Here is a 14,294-nt window from a genome sequence, read left to right on the forward strand (position 1 = left end):
GTGCCAAGGTGGTAATTTCCTTCATTAGGTCAGAACTTCATTTGAGTCTTTATAGGAACTAGATATTCTCCTAGCAATCTTTTTTTTCTCTCTTAATTTATGCGTCATTCAATACTGCAAATTCAAAATATTAATTAAAAAAATATAAAAATTTACACACACTCACCCCCAGAATCTGCAATATCTTACATCATCACTTTATAACCATGACCTAAACCACACTTTTTACTTCCCTTTTAAGACTTTAGGTGTCATTTAAGACAGACATTTCAAGTAGTTTTCCTGTACTATAGATCTGAATATGGAATCTGAGATTACTTCTCTTTTGCAGTCAGGGCTGTGAGTAAAACAGCAGGTATTTCAAGATTCAGTGTAACTCATGAGAGAAACCAGCTGCTACTAAGCTTGGATAGCTAAGGATTGGAGTCAGGAAGAGGACAGGCATATAATGATGAATTGTAACCAAAAGAGATTGAAATAACCTGTAGGTAAAAAGTCTCATAAAGCGTGTGTACCATGCACCTTATACATGCTCTTAGCAAAGAAGTAAAATTCCAACTCTTAACTTTTGTGGGACAGCAATTTTTATTTTCCTATGAAGCAATAGCATCTGCTCTTTTATTTTTTTTTTAACATTATAGTTATTGAAATGAAATGTTTTATGTCATTACTGGTGTTCTACCATATTCTAAACTCTTCTTTAACTCTTTGCCTATTGATTTTACCTGGAGCCCATTACAGTCAACAGAAATTGCTGCCCTGCTGCACTGGAAGGACTTGTTTTCCCTGTTACTCAATCCCCATGGAGTTTTTAGCACTGTCTTAACTAGGAGTAGACCTTATTTTTAAATTCATATTCTTGATTTCAAATACAAATGCATATTTCATTAAAAGATCTGTTTGATGATAATAAATATTCCTCTGGTGGACGACACAGCAGTGAAAAAATTGTATTCCAGGTGGCTGGAATTCAAGGGGTTTGCTAAGAAGAAGCTTCATGCTTGTGCTCAAAACAAATCAGGAAAGCAACAAACCCCTATAAATTAGTTGATAAAGATTCTGTTCTATCTGTATTTTAGAAGTATAGTACAAGGGATTAAAACCACAACAAAAAAGGTGTAAACATTTCAGAAAACAATGATTGTGTCATCTAGATACTATGACCTCTGTATAAAGAGTGAAAAAAAACCCTTGCAGCTATTTAAGCTAAACAAACTAAAATGAGAGATGGAGATATTTGATTTCAAATATAAGGAGAATAATTCTGCAAAGAGGATGGAGAGATACCAGTTTTCCGTGTTCACAGTAGGTGTAACACAGAAATAAAGGGTTAATCTTCAGCAGAGAAAAAAAAAATCTAGTTCAGACAACAGGAAAAGTTTCCTGACAGGGTGATGAAGTACTGGAACAGATTATTTAACCTGCTCTGAAAGACTTCTAAGAGAAAAACAGGAGTTAAAGTGGCATGGTATAGCTGATCCATTAAGGGTCAAAAAGCTCGATGGACTCTGTTCTCTGGCCTCTCGTAGCCGGTTTTCCTTGGATAAGAAAATGTTTTTCTTTTATAAATAACATTTAAGGAAACTGCCTTTGTTGACAGGGAAATATTTTGCAGGAATGTGCTAGATTGGGTAAAGATCTGTCGAGATTTTGATTGACATGATTTTGATCTGATATTTTTAGTTATTATTCTGCAATGATAACTTCAATATGCCAAAGGAAAATCCAGAACAAAACAAAGTGGTTTTAAATTATTTGAGGGGTGGGGGGTGTTTTCTTTGGTTTCTTGGGTTTTCTTGTTTTTTTCTTTTTCTTTTTTTTTTTTTTATTATTATTATTTAAATAGATCTATAGATCATTCAAATGCAATGATTAATTCAGGTTGGGAAAGTAATCAAGTTTTGTGATGCCAGCATGTCCTACAGAACTTTGTATATCAATTTATCACTATATAAGAAACATACATGTTTTCAGTACTTCACTCTGCCAAAGGAATATATTTGCTGGTGTTAATTTCTAAAGCTTCTTTAGGTTTTAATAGTATGTGAATTTTGTAATATTTGGGGAATATTATATATGTACAATCCACAGGTTCCACTGAACTTTTTGGAAGTGTTATGGTATGTCAACCAGGAGCTGGAAAAGTTTCAGTCTTTCTGGAAGAAGAAATAGTGTATCTAAATGATACTACATAATGAAACATAACTTCTTTTTGGGTTTGTTTTTTTTTTTTTCTGTGAGACACTCCACTAAAACTGACTGTACTTTAACTAACAGTAGTCTCTTTTTTTCTATAGTGTATCCCTCTCTGTGTGTTTTCTGTGAAGAAAATAAGCTCTTCTGGGTCAGGATTGTCTCTACATATACCAGGTAGCCAATGGAGAAAAATTTTAATTTATCTAACACCTCTTGTAATATCATTTTAAAAGTCAACACCATCTTTATTCGAACACATAGAGGAAAAAATACATGTATCTTTTGTGTAGCACTAATGAAGTTTTCTAGTTGTTAATGATAACTTCTATACACACTGATTTAAGGCAATGCCCTGGCTCTGTTCTTCTTTAGAAGAATGCTTGTAACTTGCAGTGGCATAAAACTGCTACACATGTAATAAAAAATCAGCACATGAGGAAGGGAACAATTGCCTGTGCATTGAATTTGTAATTCATAGGTGATTCAGCAACATCCCTGAAAATTTCCATTGAGATTACAAATTAAAAACAACTATTCTGAGTTACATTCTTATGTTCACTGAAGATAATTAAAGATGAAAATTTCAGGGTTATGTGTCATCTTTCCAACACAAAGCCTCGTTACTCAACATTTCATCCAGAACAGGAAGGAAAGAAAAATAAAATAAATTTAAAAAAATAAGAAAAAAAGGACCTAAAGAGGGAACATGAAAGACAGTGTCTATATAGAAAACTAACATCTCTCCTTCCTCCCTATGCTCCAAACTATCAGTACACTCACATAATTCATACCAGGGTAAGAAGGGAAGGTAGTTAGCCACCCTATGGGCAGCCTGTTCCTTCAAAACTGTTAGTAGCCTTGCAAGTGGAAGAGAATTCAGCTTTGGTTTGCACAAGGACCACTGTACCTTTGGCTGTGTTTTCCATCTATTTTGCTGAACACTGTAGCAAAATAAGACTAAGTTTTGGTGAAAATAGATGTTTTGGTGCAGTTCTGCTTGTGGTAGGAGGTGTTTACAACAGTTTTCACTTGATTGAATCTTAAGGTGGGGCAGGCTTTATATAACAAAACCTTCTGAAGGCTAATACTGCAACCAAAATTAAAAAAAAGAATTTTCAAAGAAAATACATTTGCAGAATTGTAGCAATAAACAAGCAGAGCAAGGGAGAGAAATACCACCACTACATGTGCACAGTTCATGTTTTTGTAGTTGATGTGGTTTTTTCTCAATACAAATTGCAAGCCTTAGAAAAACATCACAAGCCTGCAAGATCCATATTATTAAATTCCACTTCCATATCTGAAGCTACTCTGAAGTGATTTATAGCCATACTTGGTCCATTAGCATCACATAGCTTTATGCTTAATGACACCTCTAATGACTGCCTGAAAGACACTGCAAGTCAGCAGCAGAGAGAGAACAGAAAGAGCTATAGGACCTTCAGAGCTGACAGGGTAAAGAACGTGCCACCAGGTAGGGCCAAGATGGTCTTCAACACTGCACCACACTTATTCCAAGCCTACCCAAAGTAAAATTAGAAATGTTTTTTTAGAAAACATTAAGCTATAACTTTTACCCTATCACAGAATGGCTCCTTATCCCCTTATTCTCCTGGCTGATGGCCACTTTGGTGTGTAAGCCAGGACAGAAGCTGAGAGGCTGTGGTGCAGGGCATATGGCACCTCCACTCTCAACGAATTGACCACCTAGAGAGTGGGTTAACGTTGGCTTGGTTTCCTTCTCAGTCATCCGTGTCCTTTTTTAGAAATCACACAGGGCCATGTCATTTTACAGGTATTTTGCCATGTGTATGTTCACTATATAGTTAATATGTACTAATACATATTAAAGACTTAAATCAGATTCTTTCTCTTTTTCCAGCTCAGGTAATAAATGAAAATCTACATTACTATACCTCAGCCTATATCTATATCTATATCTATATCTATATATATAAAATACTCCATGACTGTATTAATGTCCCAGCAAAGTCATGGTCCCCATATTCCCATAGGCTTGCCAATTTACTATGTGTTGTGTGTGGACACCAGGAGAATGACGACTTCATCTTTTGCACAAGTGTCACATTCAGCACTGCTCTGCATGACCCTCAATAGCTGCAACATGTTCTGAAATGCCATGAACTTTTTAATTCTGAGGCTCATAGATAAGGATTCTTCAAACTTAACACAAGGACAAATATTATAACAACTGATGGTTGGCTGAGTGGGAAAGCATAAAGCTGAAGGATCATTATTACTGCTTCACTCACATACTTGTATCTTTGAGCATAAACTTAAGAGCACTTAAGACCAAATAAAAAAAAGCAGGAAGCCATCTTTTCTAATTTCCTCACCATCACAGACAGTTAAATTCTATTCAATTGACCACAAGCTCAATCACCTATGCTTCATGCAAGATGTCTTCCAGAACCTTAAAAGTCATCCAGTCCTGATTTCACCTCTTTCAAAGACCACGATTCATCTATTTATCTTTGCAGTATAGTCCAAAAGTTAATTGGTCACTATTTGGTCCTGGTCCCACATCTACATGCAGAAGTTCTAGAGTAGGGGTCCTCAAACTTTTTCACCAAGGGGCCGGCGTGCGCATGAACTGGCAGGCAGTCATCTGCGGCTGCTTGGTTTCCCCCCCAACCCCCGGGGGGAGGGGGGCAGGGGGGTCTGTAAATACCAGGGGATGCATAGTTTGAGGACCCCAGTTCTAGATATATCCAGTATTTTCTCTTTGAGGAGGTATTTATGATCAAAATCAGCTCAACACACCCTCTTGAGCTGCTGAAGTCTCTAACTGTACTACCTTTCCCCTAACATTTAAATAATTTCTGTATCTCTTTTTCTTTATCCACTCCAGTCTTTCAACATGCTTTTTTGAACTGTGAACATTAAAATAGGAACAATGATCTAGAATCAACCCTGTAATATGTTGAGGTTAACTCATCTCCTTACTCTTTGTAGGTCTGGATTTGTGCTGATAAATAGACTGTGTTAGCCTTATTACTAAAGTATCGCTATGGGAGTTCAGGGCAATCACTAGAACCTTTCATAGTTCCTGCTTTCTGGTACAGAATGTCTCCATCATATCAGGTCAGCCTAAGTTTCTCATTGTGACCAGTGAGCTGCTATTTTGCTGTTTAAAAATCCATTTCTGTCTGAATTGTGTATTCATAGCAAGAAAAAACAAGGCTCTGAATTATTATTTATAATGCTTGACGTGTCTGGAAGTGGGAGTGAAGGGGAAGAAATGGAAAAATTGGTACTAGTAGCGAAACTGAACAGCATTTTTCCACCGTTTTTCCCATGAGTTTGTTTGCTAGATGTACGCTGAATCTCCTTTGCACAAGAAAAAATTTACTGCTGACCAGTTTCCTGTGGAGTGGAATTTCTTCTACCGCCACCCTCTGTTCTTTCTCATTTGGATGCACTCTTTAATTGTTTTTCTGGGGTACTGATGTCGTGGTGACATTCTTATAATTTTCCTGAACATCTTTTGACATATTAGTGTAACGCAGGTATTTCTGAAGCCTTCTACACTTTCTTGAATATTTTCTAAATTCATTAAACAGCCTCCATCATGGGACTGATAATCTCAAAGAACTCAGGGATTCAAAACATTCATATTTTCAGAACTTAATTTCTTTGTTTCTACTGGACTAGAAACTACTTTGTCATGATGGGTATGATGTAATCATAAAAAAATGAAGAACAAAAGTTTGTAATGAAAATGCCTTCTTCTGTAACATCGTGGACTGCTTTGCCACCTCATTTAGCAATAGTCTTATATGAGAATGGTTTTATTAGTTTATTCCTAATGTCTTTTCTCATTGTGTGTACCCCATCCCAACATTAATCTTTTTTTCCAATATACCTATAGCTTATATAGATATTCCTTGAGACATAACTACTTATTATTATTTACACCTTCTCCCATTTGCTAAATACTACTTTTCTTAATGTTGTCTTAAATGCTACCATCGTTTTGTCATTGAAGTAGAAGAAGATTTTATCCAGATTTTATCCAGGTTTTAATTTCTTTTTATAACAGGGCTATAGAAGTATAGAATAATTCAGGTTAGGCAGGACTTCCAGATGTCTTTAATTCAACCTCCTACTTGAACGTGGGCTTACTTCAAATTTTCATAAGGTTGCTTAGTGGCATGCCCAGTGCAGTTTAGAAACTGTTCAGAGAGATCCCGCAACCTCTCAGGGGCCATGTTTTAGCTTCCCCTCCTTGCAAAATCATTTGGCTTTATGCAGCAAAAATTTCCATTCTCACAGCCTGTAACTCATTCCTTTTGTGGGTTTTTTTGTGGTGTAAAAGAGTGAAAAGTCTGATTTCATCCCCTCCCTATTCTCCTTTTATATCTCCTTAAGATAAAGAAGACCCAATATATACTGTTATTCAAAAATATTTTTTCATCACAATGAGTTTTGCTTTTTATTTTAAATTATATAGAATGTATACATGTGAAGGCAGAGAGAGTCTATGTTATTGTGAACGTCTGCATGAAATAAAGGTTATCACAGTAGTTCCCAAAGCACACTCCAAGGTCTAGCCCCATCATCTTTATCCATCACAATGAGATCCAAGGTAGTTATCTCATACTGAGGGTAATATTTAAATGCTGGAGAATAAATTCTAAATGGTAATTTTCAACTCACTGATATAAGAATATGTTATATATATAATCCTAGAAGCATTTAGATTGGAAAAGACCTTTGAGATCATCAAATCCAACCATTAACCCAGGACTGCCATGTCCATCACTAAACCATGTTCCTAAGCACTGCATCTAGCTCTTTTAAACACCTCCAAGGATGATGACTCCACCTGGACAGCTTGTTCCCATGCCTGACCACCCTTTCAGTGAAAGAATATTCCTTAATATCCCACCTAAACCTCCCCCGGGAACACGTGAGTCCATTTCCTCTTGTCCTGTCGCTTGTTCCCTGGGAGCAGAGACCGACCCCCCCTGCCTACAGCCCCTGCCGGGCAGCTGTAGGGAGCCACCAGGTGCCCGTGAGCACCCGCCCTCCCCATCCAGGATGGCCTCAGCTCCCCCCACTGCTCCCCAAGTAAATTGAATCTCAGCTATCCAACACCCTTCCTGCATGACCCCTGTAACCAGTAGTGAGCTTGTTAAAGGGAAAAACCTAGCAATAATTGAATCCTGCAAAAGACTGATTTTATTTTTTTATTGGGGGACTGGTGATAAGAAGCTGATAACTGAGGCCATTGATGACTTTTCTCCTAACTGTGGGCTGAAGTGTCGAGAACCTGCATCTTTTTAAATAAACACCGGTGTTTGACTCCATCTCCAAATCATTACCTTTTACACAACTTTCAGTCTTGTAATTTCAGCTGTTGCTAATAATGAGAGGAAACTTTAATTCTCAAAACCCCTCTAAAAAGACATGCACTGTGCAAGTTAGTAGAAATGTATTAAACACACTGTCCAGGGTCATTAAATTAATTCAGTGCCACTTCACCTCTTTTTTATGGACTTGGAAGGAAGGTATTAGATCAGTCATAATTACTGTATCAAGCAAAATCTTCATAAAATAAAAAGAGAAAGGGTTAATGTGGTGCCATTATGTGGAATTTACAGGCTTGGCATGATGAATGTTTCACTCATGTTGAAGGTGGTTTTGTTGTTATTAGTGGAGTAAGGCTAGCTTAATTCTCTAGTGATGAAGCTCTACTTCCATGATTAATGAAAAAATTGCTATTTTCACAAGGGCTTATGAGACAGTCAGTTGTTCCTCCCTGCTTATTTAGGAGACCCTTAAGGCTTTCTTTGGGGATCTCATTACTTCTATATAGCTAGAGAAAAAAAAATGAACAGAGCCCTAAAGGACATTTATGTATACATAAACCAGACTAAGTTACCCCTTTAAGGGGAACCAGGATGAAATGTAGATGAAATCAGGAGCTGTACAAGCACAACCTTTCAGTCCTCCAGACTGTGAAGGACCTAGGTGCTATCTTTAAACTTAATTTCTTATCAAGCTTAAACATTTTGGAATTACTCTCTGATTTCAATAAATCAGTCAGGATTAGATCAAAGAGCAATTTTTTTCTATATAGGGGGTTGGGGGTGGGGGAACCACAATGGAGCTGATTTGCAATTTGCAAACTTGAACATAGCTAATTAGAGCGATATTGATTTATTCCAGCTGAGCATCTGAACACTAAAGACTTCACAAAGCGCTTAACTTTGTTCCGTCCTGTGCTTAACCAGGTGAATGATAATATTTCAATTCATTATTGTTTGCTAATGTGCTGTGCTTCAGATGTCAATACACCCTTCCCTGACTACAGCAGAGTACTATCTGAATTTACAAGTGATACATAGATTTTTATTATAGGAGCTTGTGTACTCAGCTTTCCTCAGCACTGCTAAGTAATGAAGCCACACTGACTTACAACACACTTACAATAATCCATCCTACATTTTTTCATCTTAGCTTCCAGCAGATAAAGAGACTAATTTGATAAAGCAATACAGGAATCTAGCTGGTTCTACATCCCATTTCTTGTGTGATCACTTGTTAATTTCAGCTAATTTGATGAAAAGATGTAGGCATAAAAAAAAGCAATCAGATAATTGGATGAAGAAGAGTTTATCAGTATCTTCAAAGAGAATGGCATTCTGAATTGCCAATAAAAATCTGGATGTACTGCAGTGCACCATTTACTGTTTGATTTGGCCCGGAAGAAAATTCATGGAAAGCCAGAAAATAGGGATGGTCTTTAAGCTCATCCTTCCACCTCATGTCCACCAAGGGCAAAGATGAACACACATGTAGACCATAAAGGAAGCATAAGTGAGAGGATTCCTGTTCCAATGGGAACTCCATAAAGTAGGTGGAAGTGATATGTTATGTTGCCTAAAGACATAAATCCAGGCCATCCCTAACAGGGGGCTGTACACTCTAAATCTTTGTTCACTATAACTTCCTCTCCAAACGTAGCTTTAAAAAAGTGTCAAATGAAGAGTGTAAGTTGGCATAAAGCTTGTAATATAATGACCTGCATGTGTCTCATGGCTGAAATTAAAGAAATAGCAAAAATGTTGATAAATGTTGTTACACTGTCAGCAGAGTCACCTTTTCTGTTAGAGGAAGAAGCTGTCTACTAAATTGTCTGCTTCATGGAAAGTCAAGGGTGCTAGGCACAGTGTTCTCACGTAGGCTTAACAGCCTCCACAAGATTCACAAACGTTCTACGTTTTGTTTCAACAAGCAGCCCTGTAAGCCAAGTACAATACTTTTTGAAGGAGGAAAGATGCTTGTGTATTTCTGGAAAAAAAAGATTCTGAAGAGTTTCAGCAGCTCTGAAAGAAATTTAAAAGTATTTTTTACTTAGTTTTCTTTCTTTTCCTCTTAAAAAGAGAGAATGTTTTAATCACCTGTAGCTACATATGAAAATATAGTTCATTGGAGGTGGGATAAGCACGAAACCAGATAGGACTGGTGGCATCTGTACATCCTGCGTACACAGTATACTGGAAAGAAATTATAATATAGCTTTGTTAAAATTTATATTTCCATTTGTTTGGAAGGATTTCATGGAGATGCAATTGCACAGAAACTGTGGCAGTTTGATTAAAGCTAGGTATGAGATAGATAGTTTTCTTGCTCCATGAAAATCTTGGTTTACCACTTTTAGAGCCTGATTTGACTTAGTTAGCAATTTAGGAAGATATGTTTATCAGAAAAGATAGATAAGCAGCCACACAGTGTGGTGACTGAGGAGTTAATAATAGCTTCGTGTCTGTGATGTAAACCCCTAATCTGATTTTAGGCAGAATTAGGACTTCACCTCAGATTACCATGGCCTAAGCAGACTCCTCAATAAAACTTTTGGTCATCCTAGAACTGGGAAGGCAGGCACTCTCTGTTACTTTTGGATTTACTTGTCAAAACTGGCATGTTTTCTATACATGTTTTTGGGTTTAATGAATCAGGGGATTCTGACAAAAACACATTTTGCTGAAACATGACAAACCCTATATACACCTAGTGTCTTAAAGAAAGGTTGCAAGGACACTTAATGAAAGACACAGTCTAAATGTTTAGCAATGATTAAAAAAAAAACAAAAACAAACAACAAGTGAGACTGAAGGCTAAATGAAAATTGAATAAAGAATGTTTTACAAAATGTTAAGGCTACTATAGGAATCATTTGCATTCACTCACCATGCATACTACCTTCAGGTTTGATCAATTTGTCCTAAAAAGTAAGTGAAATAAATAAAGAAGTCCTGAGAAGGGCAACAAAAAGATGAAAAGCACGGCTGGTGGGGAGGAGGGCTTCTGTGAAAGAGAATTATCAGAACACGGCTGATTAAGTTTGGATAGAACTGTAACAGGAAAGATGTTAGTGATATTAAAAGATATAATAGCAGAGAGAAGATCAACCTGGAGCTTCTCTATGTGGATTTTTTTTTTCTTATTCCATTTCAGAAATCTGAAATGGCAGGGGGTGTAGGCAGAGAGATGAGGGTTGATTTTTGGCATACAAATTTGTACCAGGATATTTTTTGAAGCATACGCATTCGAATGCAAAAAGAAAAATTATGGTGATCTGTAAAAGTCAGTCATTTTGACACACAAGCCACATCTTTCCCTGAGAACTTTCTTTCAAGGAAATGAGTATGCTTTCCCTTATTCCATCTGAAAAACTAGAACATGTTCTTAATATAAAAAGATGAGGAATTTTTTTAAGAAAACCCTGTGGTTTTTCTCATGCTAAGTTTAAGTTCACAATGGGTTAACTCAAAATCCTCTACTGTCTGATGTGGTGTTCCATGGAGTTTATGTGCATTTTTAGAGACATCCCTGTGACCTCTGTATATCAGGCAGCACTAGAACAGTTTCCTTGTGGAACCCAAAACCAGTTGGTATCATACAGGCCTGAAATTGCTGTAATTTTATGTAGTAGGTACGAGGGGCAACTCTAGAGATAAGCAAAAAAAGAAGTTGCCTAGAGCAACAGACTTACTGAGGAAGTGGCAAACCTTCCTTGATTCTTCTTTCCTTCTCTTTGCAAGAGTGCACAAAAATCAGGTTAGCTGCTGCTACCGGTGGTACTGGAGGGGAAGTTTCAGCAAACATGGGATTAAAATTGCTTTTAGGGTGAGTGGGTTGAACCTGCACCAGAAATGCTGTTTCCATCCTCCTCATGCTCTGGTGGCAGGAGGAGCAGGATGATCTATAGCCTAGTTTTTTTCCTAGATACCTGCTTCAGTTGTACCACTTCCTTCTGTTTCTTCACTTCTTGTGGTCTAGCTCTGTCCTGAGCATTGAGATGGCCAAATTCAATGCTTCCTACCCTGCTGAGAAGTGTCAAGTCAGGCCCCCAGATGTGGCTTCCCCACGTGTCAGAGACTGATGCTTGCACAGCACCAATGCCATGTTGTTAGGGGAAAGCTGGTGCAATCCTGTCAGGTGAGCACTTTCACAGTTGCCCTCCCTTTTAGAGACTGTCAATTGGTTTTCACTGGGTTCTTTCCATTTTAATGAGCAATAAACTTGAGCTTAAAGCAGGAGCATTTGTTCTTGGCTAACCTGATAGAGCAACCAGTAAAATAAATAGTAGGATTTCCATTAACTTCATAAACTCTGTATTGAATCCTCTGTATGGAAAAACTCTGTCAGCTAAATTAACTTGGTCTCAGCAATGTCAAAAAAGTAAGAAGTCAGTGTGGTCAGTGGGTGGAGGACTGGTACTCCAACTCTCAGTAAGAAAATCTGGTGTGAGTGTAGGATGAGAAAGTGGATTTTAGTGTCAAGCACAGGACTTTTTTTAGAGTAAGTAGACACACAAACTGTTGAACACTGACAGCACTCGTATTCTTTTTTAATGGCTCATACGTTCTCAAGGCTAATGATAAAAACCTAGAGGTTAGCAATATCAGCTATTTTCCTGCCAGTCATATTCCTACCTTCAAAAATGAATGTAGTATGTGTCAGTTCTTGCTGCTGTCGGTTTTGAACTCATATAATTGTATCAGTGTTGGTACAGAGCCACCCTGAGAGGAGAAAATGGCAAGTGCAACATGTCCTTTGCTGTAGATGAAGTCTGTCCGCCTTCAGAAGGCAATATCACAACAGGCTTCACTCGCAAGCTCTCTTTGTAGTTACGACAGTGAAAAGGGTTTAAAAAAAATAAAACTTCAACTTATTTTTACAAAATAAACCTTCATAACTGATGAGCTGTCTTGGGCGACTCAACTCCCTCCACCTGCACCACAGATAAAATTTAAAGTAACAAATTTTAAATGGGTGTATGTATTTATACTTTGCATGATTAACTCTCCAGGAAGGAGCCCACTGCTGCAGGAAATAATTGAGGAACCATTTAGGAAGATTTGAAAGAAGGGCTAGATAAGTACAAGAATAACAGTTTTACGGTTGTGTTATCTTGGTAAAGCAGATTACAAGACCTGCCAGTTTTCTTGCTTTAGAACATAAATTGACCACCATCTTGATTTGAAAATTGATGTCCTGCTATCTTATGGGACATTATGTGAAGGATTTTTTGCAGGCTGCTTTTACAGATGAGACCAAAGTCTCGTTGTTGTTAGTGGTGGGTTGACCCTGGCTGGATGCCAGGTGACCATCAAAGCCACTCTATCACTCCCCCCTGGTGGCACAAGGGGACAGGGAATGGGGTTTTGGATCAGTTCATCACATGTTGTTTCTGCCTCTCCTTCCTCACATAAAAAATAAGAAGGTGATTGGTGACAGTCAACACGGCTTCACTAGGGGCAACTCATGCCTGACAAATTTAGTGGCCTTCTACAGTGGAGTTAATTAGTGGATAACAGAAGAGCAACTGGCATCATCTGTCTGGACTTATGCAAAGCATTTGACACTGTCCCACATGACAGCCTTGTCTCTAAGCTAGAGAGACATGGATTTGATGGATGGACCACTCGGTGGATAAGGAATTGGCTGGATGGTTACACTCAAGGTGCTGCAGTCAATGGCTTGATGTCCCAGTGGAGAGCAGTGATAAATTCATTCTTCAGGGGTCATCCATCTGGGACCAGCACTGTTTACCATCTTTGTCTGCAACATGGACACTGGGATTGAGTTCACCCTCAGCAAATTTGCTGATGATACCAAGCTGAGTGGTGCAGTTGATGCACTGGAAGGAAAAAGTGCCATCTAGAGGAACCTTGACAAGCTTGAGATGTGGGCCCATGTGAACCTAATGAAGTTCAGCAAGGCCAAGTGCAAGGTCCTGTATGTGGGTCAGGGCAATCCCAAGCACAAATACAGGCTGGGCAGAGAATGGATTGAGAGAAGCCCTGACAAGAAAGACTTGGGGGTGTTGGTTCACAAGAAGCTCAACATGACCTGGCAATGTAAACTTGCAGCCCAGAAAGCCAACTGAATCCTGGGTTGCATCAAAAGAAGCATGATCAAGGGAGGGGATTCACCCCCTTTGCTCCATTGTCATGGAACCTCACCTGCAGTATTGTGTCTAGCTCTGGGGCCCCCAACATAAGGACATGGATCTGTTAAAGCGAGTCCAGAGGAGGCTACAAAGATGATCAGAAGGCTGCAGCACCTCTCTTAGGAAGACGGGATGAGAGAGTTGGGGTTGTTCAGCCTGGAGAAGAAAAGTCTTTGGGGAGACCTTGTAGCCTTTCCCTGGCCAAAGGCAGACAGAAAGAAAGCTGGAGAGGGACTTTTTGCAAGGGCATATAATGATAGGTCAAAAGGTGAATGACTTTAAACTGAAAGTAGGTAGATTTAGATCAGATATTAGGAAGAAATTCTTCACTTTGAGGGTGGCGAGGCACTGGCACTGGCTGTCCAGAGAAGCTGTTTGTGCCCCATCCCTGGTAGTGTTCAAGGCCAGGCTGGGTGGGTCTGGGAGAAACCTGGGCTAGTGGAAGGTGTCCCTGCCCATGGCAGGGGGTTGGAACTAGGTGATATTGTGGTCTTTTCCAACCCAAGTAATTCTATGATTCCTTCTCAGGAGGAAGGCTCCTCACACTCTGCCCCTGCTCCAGCCTGGGGTCCCTCCCACAGGAGACAGTCTTCCATGAACAGACTGCTCC

This window comes from Falco cherrug, chromosome 5, assembly GCF_023634085.1.
Source record: "Falco cherrug isolate bFalChe1 chromosome 5, bFalChe1.pri, whole genome shotgun sequence".
Classification (NCBI taxonomy): Eukaryota; Metazoa; Chordata; class Aves; order Falconiformes; family Falconidae; genus Falco; species Falco cherrug.